This window comes from Erinaceus europaeus, chromosome 10, assembly GCF_950295315.1.
Source record: "Erinaceus europaeus chromosome 10, mEriEur2.1, whole genome shotgun sequence".
In the NCBI taxonomy this organism is placed as follows: Eukaryota; Metazoa; Chordata; class Mammalia; order Eulipotyphla; family Erinaceidae; genus Erinaceus; species Erinaceus europaeus.
The window spans coordinates 10,713,209-10,728,529 of record NC_080171.1 but is presented as its reverse complement, the minus strand read 5'-3'; the positions used below and the strand labels follow the sequence as shown (position 1 = coordinate 10,728,529).

The window sequence follows — 15,321 nt, the reverse complement described above, 5'->3', positions numbered from 1 at the left end:
GTAAATCTCCTGAGTTTCCCTGTCAGTTCTCTGCCCACCCTCCATATCAGCACAGGGCCTCCCCATTGCTGCTCCAGCCTCTGAGGGCAGTGGCATTGGAGACTCACAGTTGCATTTGGTGAGTCTTAGGGGAGTCCTCTCCTCCCTTCAGCAGTCTTTTTGTTGGTAAAAATAGACTGGAGGTAGTGCCTCAACCAGCAAACTGCTGTACTGTTACCAGCCGCTTGGGAGTAGAAACAGGCTTTAGCCCCAGGAGTCTGTCCTTAGGCTCTTCTCTGTCCATGAGCCACACGTGTTTTCACCCACTGGTGAATTGGTGAATTCCCAAAGTAGCCCCAGGCTTGTCTTGTTGCATTCTCAGGTGATCTTTGATATTCCTTGTTTTTTAGAGAAGTTTCTCAACTGGGTAGAGTTGGAGATCTGGGCAGAGTTGTGGTCTCTGGATGCTCTGGTGATCTGGTGGGTTCACAAAGTAGTCCTAGTCCTGTCTTGTTTCAGTTCCAGGTGGTCTCCTGCAATATGGATTTTGGAGAGAATAAGGAAGGTTGCTCGCTGTCTTAGAGTTTAAGGAGGCAATAGATAATAATAATAATTATTATTATAACCAAGGCATTTGGGAGCTTGGTTTACTTTTAAAACCCCATGATTAGGATTTGCTGTACCATACAAGACCTCACCATGATTTATGCCATTTAATGCTATTTACAAATACCTTAGGTACAGGACCAGTTGATTCTGATTGATCTGATCTAAGATTGGAGGTAATTTCTGACACTGGGTTTAAATTTCTAAAGAATTTACAACACTAACATTTTTTCCCCAAATATTAGATTACCTACAGTCTGAGGCCAGAGTGACTTAAACCTATGAGCAACAAAGTGAGTGTTAAGAGATGAAGCTAGAAAGCTGACAAACACCTGAGCAGGTAGAGGGGTTTCATTTTAGTGCATGCACCACCAGCCAGCAGCATCACGAGACAGTCTGAAAGTTAGACATATTCCCAGTCCCCACCAAGAGCTGCCAAAGCAGAGGCTCAGAGGTTTGGTCTGTCTGTACTTTAACCAACCCTTTGCATATTTCATGCTTGTGTATTCAAGCTTGAAAATCAGTGACCTGGAACCTTGTTTGTCATGATGAGAAATATGAGTCTTATTTTTCATTGGATGGCTATAAGCAGGTTAGTGAAATAATGTGAATTAGACTTTGAGGAAATAACTTGGGACTATTTGAGAAGAATGGACAAATTGCTACTTTCTCTTTCTTCTATCTTTTCTGACAAAAAATTATAGCTCAGCAGGAGAGAACAATTAGCAAATTCATGCCAAGCTCTGTTTACTTTCACTGTGAAGGATAATTGTGTTCAGTCTCATGCCTGAATTCCAGAAGTCTGGGGGACCTGAAAATGCAAATGGTGATTCCTTACAGGGAGATGTCAGGTAACTGAAATTCAAAGACACTCATGGAAACAAAAACCTGTTATTAATTGTCTTTGGGTACTAATATCGTAAGTAGGGCAAAACTTCTAGTTCAAGTGAACAGTTGGTTTTAGCTGTGGAATGTAACTAGGACAGCTATTAATTATCATACTAGCTGCCTCTTGTAACACTGGATATCAGCCCAGGTGTGTGTGTGTGTGTGTGTGTGTGTGTGTGCGCGCGCGTGCGCGCGTGCGTAAAAATATGATTCCTAGAATAGTAACTTAACCATCCTTACATACAGTCCCACTAGATATTTATGAATTTTATAATGGGTGACCTGAAAGTATTCTAGAAAAAAATTTCAGCTACACCCTTATACATGACATGTGTCCCGTGCTCCTTAACATCCCTCTCTTTCAGTGATATGCCTGGTGAAGTTTTAAGAGGATGTACTATTTTTCCAGAGCCCCTTCAGGTATAACTATTCTTCTTCATATGACAGGAGATATTGCCTTTATTGTTTTCATTTTATTTTACTATTTTTAAAAATTTTATTAGTGATTTATTATTGATTTACAAAATTAAGAGATAACATGGGTATAATTCTACACCATTCCCATGACCAAAATTTTGTGTCACCATTCCCTCCATTGGAAACTACAGCAGTTCTCCCAAGGTTACAGATACAGGTTGACTATTATTCCTATAGCTATCTATCTCTAGTTATATATATTTGGCAATTTTTCTATGCTCCAACATCTATTCCTTTCTTTTCTTTTTTAAAAATTTAATTTATCAATAGCACAGCTATATACAAGATACTGGGTACTGTCCAGCAAACCATAACAAAGGGACTTTTCAAAGTTAACCCAATTAACAAATAATGTGATGATAATATTAACTATTGATTGTCTTTTTGAACCCTAAGACAGCAGGAACCTCACATCTTCACTATAGAGCCCCTACTTCCCCCAGTCCTGGAACCCTTGGATAGGGCCCACTTTCCCGTATGCATCTCCCAATCCAAACCAAATAACATTGCATCTGCCGATCACAACCTAACCAAAGCAACGATTGCTACCTCAACATGCTTCACCTCAGAATGTATCCAGAGACTTCACGTGTGGAATGACAACCCTTCAGCTTCATTACTCGGGTGAGACCTTTCCTTTAATAGTACACTCTAATTTCATCTCAGGTAGTTCACTTTCTAACAAAGTCCCATAACCTAGATATACACCAGTTTCTGTGAGAGAGAGCTTATGTGCACACGTATCCATAAACTACTGCAAAATATATACCTGAAAGCAGGACTATACTAGAGTTTGCAGTGCGTACCTCCCTAACACTTCCTCTCCACTATTCCAAGATTGGGATCCATGATTGCTCAATAAATTGTTTGGCTTCATATGTTAACTCTCTTTTCAATCACCAGGTTCCAGATGCCACCAGGATGCTGGCCAGGCTTTCCTGGATTGAAGACCCCACCAATGTGTCCTGGAGCTCAGCTTCCCCAGAGTCACACCCTACTAGGGAAAGGGAGAGGCAGACTGGGGGTATGGACCGACCAGTCAACGCCCATGTTCAGCGGGGAAGCAATTACAGAAGCCAGACCTTCTACCTTCTGCAACCCTCAACGACCCTGGGTCCATGCTCCCAGAGGGATAGAGAATGGGAAAGCTACCATGGGAGGGGGTGGGTTATGGGGATTGGGTGTTGGGAATTGTGTGGAGTTGTACCCCTCCTACCTTATGCTTTTGTTCACTAATCCTTTCTTAAATAAAAAAAAATTAATTTATTTATAAAATAGAAAATATCAACAAGACCATAGAATAAGAGGGGTGAAATTCCACACATTTCCCACCACCAGAGTATCCCCTCCATTGGAAGCTTTCCTATTTTTTCCTATTTTCTCTTTGGGAGCATGGCCCCATGATCATTATGGGGAGCAGAAAGTGGAAGGTCTGGTTTCTGTAATTGCTTCTCCGATGGACATTGACAGGTTTATCCATACTCACAGCTTCTCCCTATCTTTCCCTACTAGGGAAGGGCTCTGGAGATGTGGGGTTCCGGGGTACATTGGTGAGGTTGTCTGTCTGGAGAAGTCAGGTTGACATCATGGTAACATCTGCAACTTGGTATTTGCAATGTGTATTCCTTTGTTTCCTCCATTGTTGTGGGACTTGGTTCAGTAGTTGTTATAAGGTGGGGTTGATTGTGTGAAATTCCTTTAGTTCTTGAATATTTGAGAAAACCTTCATTTCTTCCTCATATTGAAGGGTAATTTTGCAGGGTACAATATTCATGGCTGAAATTTCCTCTCCTTTAGAACTTTGAATAGGTCATTCCACTTTATCCTTGCCTCTAGAGTTTCTGAAGAGAAATCTGATGAAAGTCTTATAGCTCTGCCTTTGTATATAACTTCTTCTGTCTCACTAGCAGCCAGCAAAATGTTTTCTTTGTTTTTGACTTTGGTAGTTTTACAGTAATGTGCCTAGGCACTGATTTTTTTTTTTTTTTTTGTATTTATAAATCTGGGTGATTGTTCTGCCTCTTGAATTAGAATGTTCTGATGGTTTCCTAAATGAGGGAAGTTCTCAGCTAAAATTGCTCTGAAAATGGATTCTGGGCCTTTGGCCTTGTCCTCCTTCTCAGACATACCTATCACTCTTATATTTGCTCTTTTGAAGGAGTCTGCAGTTTCACAGAGAGTTGCTTCAGTCTTTTCTGAACTATTCCTCTCCCTCGTCTTCAAATGGAAATAGTGGGCTGGCCATATCTTCTAGATTGGAAATGATTTCTTCTGAATGTGTAAGTCTACTTCCTAAGCCTTCTACCTGGGTATGGATTGCATTTAGAGTGTCTTTTATTCCCTGTAGTTCTGACTGAAGTTCTTCATTCAAGATATGAAGATTCTTAGTGAACTCTGCTGCATGTTCTTCTCTTGTGTGCTTTAATTCCATAGCAACATGCTCTTTTAATTCTTGCTTAAATTCTTGGAGAGTCCTCATAATGAACTCTGTGTAGTCTGTTTCTGAGAGTCTCTCTAAGTCTCTAATTCCTTGGATTTCTTGTTTCATTTCTGTCTGGCTGATACAGCATAGTTGGCTGTTTATTTCTGTTTCTCTGCTTGCACATTTTTTTGTGCTGGTTATTGATGACAATAGGCAGTGCTATCGTATCTCTAGGGGATCAGCAGTGGTTGCTTTGGGCTGTGTTGTGTTCACAAATACCCTGATTTATATTGTGTCCTTGCCTTAAATTCAGAAGGCTAAAAAACCCCTGAGTCAAAGATTGAGAGATTTTAAGCCCCTATCTCTTTTCTTCCGGCACTAGGAAAAATGTTACTTGCTTGCTGTACTTAAAGTGAAATCACCAAAATGGTGTAGCTCAGCCCATACAGCCCAGAGTTCTGCTTTGAATTTGATGTTCTTCAGCTCGTTCCTGGGTCCCTTTTTACCCCAATAGCACGGGAGCACCCACCTGAGGCTGCAGAACTTCCAGCTGTAGATTATGACTTCAATTGGGTCTCTTGTGTTTATATGTTGTTTTGGGAGGAGAGGTGATTTGGTCCCAGTTATTCCATGGCCACATCTCCCAGAAGTCCCTACTTTTAATTTTTTTACTAATGAATTGATAATGATTAACAAGATTGTAGGATAAGAGGGGTAGAATTCCTTATAATTCCCACACCAGAGTTTTGTATTCCACCCCCTCCATTGGAAACTTACCTATTCTTTAATCCCTCTAAGAGTATGGATCAAAATTCTTTTTTAAAAAAATCTTATTTATTTACTCTAATAGGACAGAGAAGTAAATACATTCTTTATGGGGTGCAGAAGGTGGGATTTTTAGCATCTGTAATTGCTTCTCCACTGAATATGGTTGTTGGTAGGTCCATTCACAACCCTAGCCTGTTTTTTTCCTAGTGGGGTAGGACTCTGGAGAAGTGAGGTTCCAGGACACATTGGTGAGGTTATCTGCACAAGGAAGTCAGGAAGGTGTCATGATAGCATCTGCAATTTGGTGGCTGAAAAGTGGTATGGAATAAAGTAGGTCAAAATATTTAATAAACAGGAATCTAAAGGTAAGAATAGATCAGATGAGCTAAGGGTCATTGTGTGGGAAGAAGATAGGGAGTCTATTTTAAATATATTTCAAGGGGCCCATGACTTCAGTAGTTTTTGCTTTAGCCTGATAACTAACATGCAGGTGGGCTAAAAGTATTGTCTGGGAAGATGGTGTCAGAGTTAAGAATAGCACTAGAAAGCTGCATCAGGGCAGAGAGTAGCTCCAAAACATGAGGGAAGTATATAAATACCATTAATTGTAAACCCCATCTATCTAGTCTAGGGCCCATGTCTATTCTTATTCACCACAGGAACCTGTGTAACCTCTGCATCCCTGTCAGTCTGAGTTCACAGTCCATGGTCACTGCTAGGAACATTCTAGGCTGCACTCATTTCAGGACCAGACTTCCTCAAGTGGCAGAGTAGTTTGGTCCAGACTCTACCATTGTTGTTCTACATTGAGGGCAGGGTCCTGTAGAGGCCCACATCACCCTAAAGCAGATAGGGACCAATAAAGAAAGAAAACTACAGACCAATATCTCTGATGAACATAGATGCTAAAATAATGAACAGATATCCAGAAATCACTCCCATTCACTATTACAGCAAAATTAATAAAATGTCTAAGAATAAACCTAACCAAAGAAGTGAAAGACTTGTTTACTGAAAACTATGAATTGCTATTCAAGGAAGTAGAAAATGATACAAAAAAGTGGAAAGATATCCCATGCACATGGATTAGAAGAATTAACATCATCAAAATGAATATTCTACTTGGAGCCTTATACAGATTTAATGTGATATCCATCAAGGTCTCACCAATTTTCTTTAAGAGTATAAAACAAAAATTACATTTACCTGGAATTAGAAAACACCTAGAATCACCAGAACAATCTTGAGAAAAAGAAACAGAAATGGAGGCATCACACTCACAGATCTCCAACTGTACTGTAAAGCCATTGTAATCAAAATTGCCTGTTACTAGAATAAAAAGAGATACACGGATCAGTGGAATAGAATTGAAAAGCCAGAAATAAACCCCCACACTTATGGACATCTAAGTCTTGATAAGGAGGCCCAAACTAATGAATAGAGAAAGGAAAACACCAATAAATGGTGCTGGGAAAATTGGATTGAAACATGCAGAAGAAACTATTTTCATTTTTTATTTTCACCAGGGTTTTCACTATGGCTTGATGCTGGGACTATGAGTAGATGGCTCCCAGCAAACAATTTTTCCTTTTTTTTTCTCCTATTTAATTTGATAGGACAGAGAGAAATTAAGAAGGGAGGGAAAGATAGCAAGAGAGAAAGACACCTGCAGACCTGCTTCACTGTTTATGAAGCATCCTCCTGTAGATGAGGAGTTGAGGGAGAGGGGCTAGAATCTGGGTTCTTCTGCTTGGTAATATGTGTTCAACCCAGTGCTCCACTGTTTGGCCCCCAGGAGGTGTCGCCTTTTGTAAAATGCCCTGATGGTTCTATGCCAGTCTTGCAAAAGAGCGGTGTTGGGGGGAGGCAGAGAACAGCTGCTTCCTAAACACTCTTTTAACCATTTCTTCTGCTGTTAGTTAGCCTTACCTTCTCACCCCCTTTCCAAAAGTCATTGGCACCTTTGTTTTCTGAACTGACTGACAGTCCTGTGATGAAATACAGACTGTGTCTTGCCTTCCCATGCTGCTTTGTGAACAGTTTTGCCATCCACCCATCCATCCAATTTCTAGCCCATAATATTCTTTATTTTTTTATTTGATAGAATGAAAAGAAATTGAGGAATAAGATAGATAGATAGATAGATAGATAGATAGATAGATAGATAGATAGACAGACAGACAGATAGATAAGATAGATAGATACCTGCAGCCCTGCTTCACCACTTGTGAAGCTTCCCCCATAAGTGGGGACCAAGGGCTTGAACCTGGGCCCTTGCACATAGTAATATGTGCACTCAACTAGATGCACCATCACATGGCCCCTCCTAAACATTATTTAGAATTTTAGAATGAAGATTTATTTGTGTGTGTGTGTGTGTGTGTGTGTGTGTGTGTGTGTGTGTGGTGTTTGGGGTGGGGGTGGGGGTGGGGAAGGCAGAGTATTTCTCTTCTTTGACATACATGGTGCCAGGAATGAACCCAGGGTCTCAGGCATGCAAGTCATATGGTGCACAAACTAAACCAGCTACTATGACATTTTGGCTTATTGTCTCCTGTGTCATTTTTCTTTGTGAATTTGTTTGTTAGATGATGTTTCACTTATGTCCTAGGAAGTGTCACAGCAGGGAGGGCACTGACCCTCTAAATGTGAGGTCCCCAGATGGTGTCTAATACTACATATGCCAGAGTGATGCTCTGATTCTCTTTCTCTTTCCCTAGTTAGTAAGCAAGTACAGTTAAAAAACAAACAAACAAACTTCCGATTTAATGGGATTTGAGAGGTAGCAGAATTGAATATGTGGGTTTAATTCACTATTTTAAATCATGAGTGCTATTAAACTTATTTCTTCCTTTCTAATTTCCTAATTGGTTTGGATGGAATGGAGAGATATATGAAGTATGGTATCTCTATTTATATATTTGCCCATTAAAAAGTCATGGATTTAATTTTTGTTTTTTTACTTTCTGTGTTACATATTGATACTGTCTAATTCTGCTTCTGTTTCAGATGTGTATTTAATTTTCAGATAGTGGAATGGAGATTAGATAATAGCAGGAGTCTCCTGACTCTGGTCGATGTTAAAATGCATTATCAGGGGAATCCACTGAAGCCTGTGAGTAGCTGAATTGATAAAGAAAGAGGAGCGAAAGCATGGATTCTAACTTGACTGACATCGCTTTTGTAAGGCTCCGCTATTACTGGTGGAGCAAGCATACTCTTTTCTTTGTATAGTTAAAAAATATATGCAGTTTTAAGCAAATGCAGAGCTCTCATTGATGTATGTTTAGATGTTAAAGAGTAATCCCTTAGATCAAGTCACTTAGTGCCTGGGAATTATTTTAAAAAAAATAGGAGTAGCTGCCAGCCAGATGGACAGTGACTCTGTAGCCTAACAAGCAACAATCCATTCTTCCAACTTCTTGTTTAGTAGGTATGGATCAGGGACCAGTCAGTCACACACTTGGTTGAGCACACGCATTACTACTCACAAGGACAAGGACTAGAGTTTTAGCCTTTGCTTTCCACCTGTGGGGGGGAGGAAAGGGGGGGAGAGACGGGGACCAGACACTTGATGAGTAGTGAAAAAGGTCTGCAGGAGACTTATCTTTCTCTTTCCCTCTCTATCATACCCTTCCCTCTCAATTTCTCTCTGCCCTATCAAATAAAATAGAAAAGAAAAAAAAATGCCCACCAATAGTGGTAGATCCTGCTTTAAAAAAAAAAATCTATTGAAAAGAAGGTAGGACCATAGGGAAAAAAATGGGTAAATCTATATGTATAAGTATAGATAAATAGTTATAGAAATAATACTCAGGGAGTCGGGCTGTAGCGCAGCAGTTTAAGCGCAGGTGGCGCAAAGCACAAGGACCGGCATAAGGATCCCGGTTCGAACCCCGGCTCCCCACCTGCAGGGGAGTCGCTTCACAGGCGGTGAAGCAGGTCTGCAGGTGTCTATCTTTCTCTCCTCCTCTCTGTCTTCCCCTCCTCTCTCCATTTCTCTCTGTCCTATCCAATGACAACAATAATAATAGCTACAACAATAAAACAACAAGGGCAACAAAAGGGAATAAATAAATAAAATAAATATTTTAAAAAATTAAAAAAAAAACAAACAAACAAAAAAAAAGAAATAATACTCAACCCATATCTGTGGCCTTGGGAAAACTAATACAGTTTCCAATGGAGAAAATAGCGACACAGAACTCAGATAGTGAGAACCATGTGGAATTATGTCTGTTATCTCATAATTTTGTAAATCAATATTAAATCACTAATAAAAATGAATAATTAAAAAGAACACTAGCACTCAGATGGACTAGTGTAGAATAATGACTAGAAAAAGTTTCTTTTATCTTTCACTTTCAATTATTTTCTCATCCTTGGAATTTATAAACCAGAATAAAAATTAAAAGAAAAAAAAACACAATTGAGCATTTCAAGACCCCTCCAAAATAGCCTGTGAAATAAAAAAAAAAAAAAAAAAGAAACATTCTCTTGTCCTTCACTGGGAGAAAACTGTATCATGTGAGTTGGAGTTGGTAACATCTTATTTCTTCTTTATCCTACTACCCAATGTTGTGTGTGAAATGTTTGTGTCTCTTTGTGTCCTGGCAGACTGTCTCCTATATGGTGTTTGTGAAGTCACTTCTTTGAAAGAGTGACCCTAACCCTAACCCTTTGTCCCTTTGTCTCTATCTCTGTCTCTATCCCCCAAACCTTTTTTTTTAATTTATTTATCAAAAGGAAACACTGACAAAACCATAGGATAAGAGGGTTACAACTCCACACAACTCCCACCATCAGAATTCCATATCCCATCCCCTCCCCTGATAACTTTCCTACTCTTCATCCCTCTGGGAGCATGGACCCAAGGTCATCATGGGATGCAGAAGGTGGAAGGTCTGGCTTCAGTAATTGCTTCCCTGCTGAACATGGGCATTGACAGGTCAATCCATACTCCCAGCCTGTCTCTCTCTTTCCCTAGGGGGCCAAGGGTCTGGGGAGGCAGGGCTCCAGGACACATTGGTGGGGTCCTCTGCCCAGGGAAGTCTGGTTGGCATCATGGTAGCATCTGGAACCTGGTGGCTGAAAATTTATATAAAAATTTATATAAAGCCATATAAATTGTTCATTAATCATGAACCTAAAGGCTGGATTATTGCAGTTGAAGATTTGGAGTCTCTGTTTTAGAAATAGCTAGTAGGTCTATTTTAGGTATATTCCAAGGGGTTTGTGACTTTATTAGTTTTTGCCTGTGCCTGACATCTGATATGCAGGTGGACCCAAGGTACTGTCTAGGGAGATGGTGTCATAGTTGGAAAAAGGACTAGAAAGCTGGATCTGGGAAGAGAGTAACTCCCAAATATGGGGAAAATATGTAAATGTTGTTAACTGTAAAACCACTGATTGGATCTGGGCCCATATTCAGCACAGGAGCCTGTATAACCTCTGCATCCCTGTAGGTCTGAGCTTATATTCTGTGGTCACGGCTAGAAACATTCCAGGCTGCACTAATTTCAGGACTCATCTTCCTCCAGTGGTAGGTAGAGTGAGTTATCCAGCCTCCCTTTGGAGAATGGAACATTCCCTACCATTGTTGATACACATTGAGGGCAAAGTTTTATGGGGTCCCCAAGGGGTTCATTATGTTGCTCCTGATGGAACATTAGGAACCCCTTTCCCAGTGGTGGAACAGTGTTGCAGGTGTCTCCTTTTGTTCCTCTCTCCTTATCCCTCTCTTCTCCTCTCTGTTTTTTTCTCTGTCTCTATAATAAAAGAAAGAAAAAAATGAAATCAAGCCACCAGGAGTAGTAAAATCAGATTGTAGGATCGAATGCAACAACCCTAGTGACAAACAAACACACACCTACTATGTTTTAAGCTGCTGTCCACTTGCTACCCTTTGAATGCTCTTCTGTTTGTATCTTCCTCCTCTTTTCATATTTTATTGATTTCTCTTATATTTATTGTTTATGCTTCTGGTTCGGTTGTACTGTGTGTTAAAACTTTTGTTGTTGTTGTTAAACTCATTTTTAGCAGTTCTTATAAAGTGACAGTGGTAAACACCGTGAGTTTGGGTATGTCTGAGAAGATCTTTATCTCTCATATTTAGATGATAATTTTTCAGATTAAAGTATTCATGCTTGTCATAAAATTAAGTTGATTTATGTTTAACTATAAAGTCCAACTCAATCAAATAAAATCATCATTTACTATTTGTACTGGAAACTTGGCCACTCAAACCTTTTCTGGATTTTGAATTTGATCAGTAGACAGTGAACATTGGTCCTGAAGAGGAACTACCAAGAGAGCCGTCTTAACACAAAATATTTTCAGATGCCCAATAGTCACAAGTAGTTATTGCATCAAAAATCAACACAGGGAAAGGGGTGGTGACACACAGGGTTAAGCACACATAGTATAAAGCATAAGGACCTGTGCAAGGATCCTGGTTTGAGCCCCTGACTCCCCACCTGCAGGGGCATCACTTCACTAACAGTGAAGCAGGTCTGCAGGTGTCTGTCTTTCTCTCTCCCACTCAGTCTCCCCATCTCACTCAATTTATCTCTGTCCTATCCAGTAAAATGGGGGGGGATTAAGAAATGGCTGCCAGGAGCTGTGGTGCAGGCACTGAGCCCCCAACAATAACCCTACAGGCAAAAAAAAAAAGTATGAGAAATTTCACATTTCTAGCTGACATATCTTCAAATTTGGAAAATATACTAAAAAAAAAAAAACAGCTAGACAAAGAAAATAAGTAGGGTTAAACTGATTCATGATTTAGAACTCAGCTTCTGGCATTAAAAAAAAAGTTATTCTTAATTGACTGCGAGGAGAATAGCACTTAGTAAATGAAGTCTTTTACTTTTCCCTGTGTATCAAATCAAAGGCATTTCATAAAGGAGCTGGAACCTCTTGCAATAAATGTAATGAAGCCTTCTTTAAGCATTTACTCCAGGACTAACAAAAATCAATCTCCTTCTCAAGGTAGATCTGTAATAAAAGACTGAATCAAAATGGTATTGGAAATTCTATCTATGGTATGATAAAGTGGCTCCTTAAGAGAACTGGTTTCCCCCCTGTGCAGGACACATCCTTCAATCTATTTTAAGCTAGAAGATTTGACTGAGGAGTGCCTTGTTGAATATAAAGGTCCACTTGTTCATCTGTTTATTTATTAATGCTCAGGTTCATTATCTCAAATAACAGAGAGAAAGAATATTCCCAAGCCTTATAATAACAAGAATGATTCCACTGAAGTCTAAGCCTCAAGAGAGCTCCACTTGCTTGATATCCCCTCACTGATCTTTATAGTTTGTGCAGGAGGAAGATGATGTTTTAATATCCCTCAGTGTGTAGAGCAAATAAGTGAAGAAAGCAGAAGGTAAAAATATGCTTGCCCAGAATATCTAGTTTTCTAGTACTTGTCTGTTACAAAACTGAAACCTATTCTTAGCTATCTACCTAAAGGGACTGGACTCCGACTCAGCATTCCCTGTGTGAGATGCCTAGCATCTGTTCACACATGAAAATAATATTAGAAATGTTTAGGTATTCCTGGGTGTCGGAGAAGCACCATAGTTTGCACTGTGCCTTTGGAAGCGACTGGGGTCTGTTAGCATTGCTGAATGTCAGGATCTGTGTCCAGAGAGATAGCAGGCAGCACGCATGCTGTATAACTATGTGGACAGTCAAGGCTGGAGCTCTGGCACTCCATGGGAGGACCTTAAGCACTGAGGGAAGATCCCGTGCTGTGGTGTCTCTTCTTCTCTGTGTCTATCTGGATGGGAACGTAAGGGCATGTGTGATGATCTGGCTTTAATGAAGGAGATTTGAGGATCTCGGCGGGTTATATAAGTACATCATCCAGCAAGGTCCACAGTGACACCTCCTGCCATCAGAAGAGAAGACTTGAAGCTCTGTTGTCCCTAGGCCGCTAGATGCATGTGAATGGGGTGTACCAAGAATGAAATCATAGCGGCGAGGAGCCAGATACACCAATCCTTTTTTTGGTATTGTATTGATTTTTTAACAATTTGATTTTTAAAATGGACTTTTACTCTATATTACTTTTTTTTTTTTTTGCCTCCAAAGTTATCGCTAGGGCTCAGTGCCAGCACTACGAATCCACTGTTCCTAGAGGCCATTTTTCCCATTTTGTTACCCTTGTTGTGATTGTTATTGTTATTGTTGTTATAGTCATTGTTGTTGTTGTTGGATAGGATGGGGAAGACAGAGTGGGGGAGAGAAAGACAGACACCTGCTAACCTGCTTCAATGCTTGCCAAATGAACCCCCTGCAGGTGGGGAGCTGGGGTGCAAACCGGGATCCTTAGACGGGTCCTTCCGGTCTTTGCACTTTGCCATGTGTGCTTAACAAGCTGCACTACCACCCACCCCCTCTATATTACTTTTATTGATTTAATCTTGGTTTATAATACTATAAAGTTTTAGTGGTACAGTTTTATGCTCCAGTATGTGCATAAGACTCACTGCTCTGGGAGTCGGGCGGTAGCGCAGTGGGTTAAGCGCATGGCACAGAGCGCAAGGACCGGTGTAAGGATCCCAGTTCGAGCCCCAGCTCCCCACCTGCAGGGGAGTCACTTCACAGTCGGTGAAGTAGGTCTGTCTTTTCTTCCCCATCTCTGTCTTCCCCTCCTCTCTCCACTTCTCTGTGTCCTAGCCAACAATGACGACACCAACAACAATAATAGTAACTACAACAATAATAAAAACAACAAGGGCAACAAAAAGGAAAATAAATAAATGAAAAATAAAGACTCACTGCTCTAACCACCAGAGTTCCAGTTCCATTACACCAAAAAACAAACTAACTTAACAAAAAAAAAATCATATATATATCCTTCCCACTCTTTCCCTAACTCCACTTGATAAGCATCACAGTTTTCACAAAATCTAAGAATTCACTGAGTTCTAAGGGAACTAGAACACTAATGCCATCCACTAAATTAACTCAGAATGGAGCAGTGACTTCAATGTTAGACCTGATGCCATAAGTCATGTAGAAGAAAACAGGCAATAAACTCCAGAACCTTGCATCAGACAGGTGCTTGAAAACTTAACTCACACTGGCAAGAGAAGCAAAAACAAGAATCAACAAATAGGAATATATCAAAACAGAAGGTTCATATATTGAAAGAAATAATCACAGAATAATAATAATAAACCCCTAACCATTAGGAGATATTTGCACACAATACATTTGACAAGGAGTTGGGATCCACAATACATTAAGACTCATCTAATTTTTCATTAAGTGATTTTTTCACCATGTATAGATGTGTCTTGGAATCTAAACACAGGGAAATAAAAATGGCCTAATGCCTGTCCTAAAGAAATCAAACCTGGATTAGGCTGCAAACACAGATTTTTTTTTTCTTTCAGGGAAACTCAGGCAGCATGACCCTAGGTATATTAGGGTCTGAAGCAAACTGGAGAAAGCATAACCTTGCTAGAGGTGTACCAATTAAACAGCATCAACAACAAAAATCTGCCAGAGAAGCAGTTCTCAGGGCTGGAGTAGGCTTGGCCTTGCTTTGAAACCCATGAACTCGATATTTCCCCATCTTAATGCCAATCAAGTGCTCTCTATAAATTTAATATTCAAGTTAAAATACTGCATCACCTCTGCGATGGGAAGCTTTGATAGGGAAGCTTAGGGCTGACTAATGTTCACGATGGATGCCCCTGCAGTGAGAAGGGAGAGGATCACAGAGACAGGCAGGGCCCAGAAGAGGGGAGAGAAAGTCTAGATGGCACCACTGTCCTTGTCCAGCTGTCTGTACCTTTTCTGAAATTTGGTTTTTCTTTTTTATTATTTAATTTTTTATATTTTACTTATTTTCACTTTTATTATTTAATTTTTTATATTTTACTTATTTTCGATTTTGTTGCCCTTGTTTTTTTTATTATTGTAGTTATTATTGTTGTTACTGATGTCATCGTTGTTGGATAGGATAGAGAGAAATAGAGAGAGGAGGGGAAGACAGAGGGGGAGAGACAGATAGACACCTGCAGACCTGCTTCACCACCTGTGAAGCGACTCCCCTGCAGGTGGGGAGCTGGGGGCTCGAACTGGGATCCTTACGCTGGTCCTTGCACTTTGCACCACATTCGCTTAACCCGCTATACTACTGCCCAACTCACGAAATTTGGTTT

The 15,321-nt window shown here is 40.2% G+C and overlaps 1 protein-coding gene across 4 annotated transcripts in view; it reads left to right on the top strand.

Annotated features, from left to right (window-relative positions):
- PLPPR1 (phospholipid phosphatase related 1) overlaps nucleotides 1–15,321 on the top strand; it is a 287,997-nt gene that overhangs the window by 41,225 nt on the left and 231,451 nt on the right. The window contains exon 1 of one of the 4 annotated variants that reach the window (XM_060199086.1): nucleotides 3,563–4,229. The exons of the other annotated variants lie outside the window; for them this stretch is intronic. The gene's annotated coding sequence lies outside the window, so the exon portion shown is untranslated. Of the gene's footprint in view, nucleotides 1–3,562; nucleotides 4,230–15,321 lie in introns of those variants that run through there. 4 annotated transcript variants of the gene reach the window in all.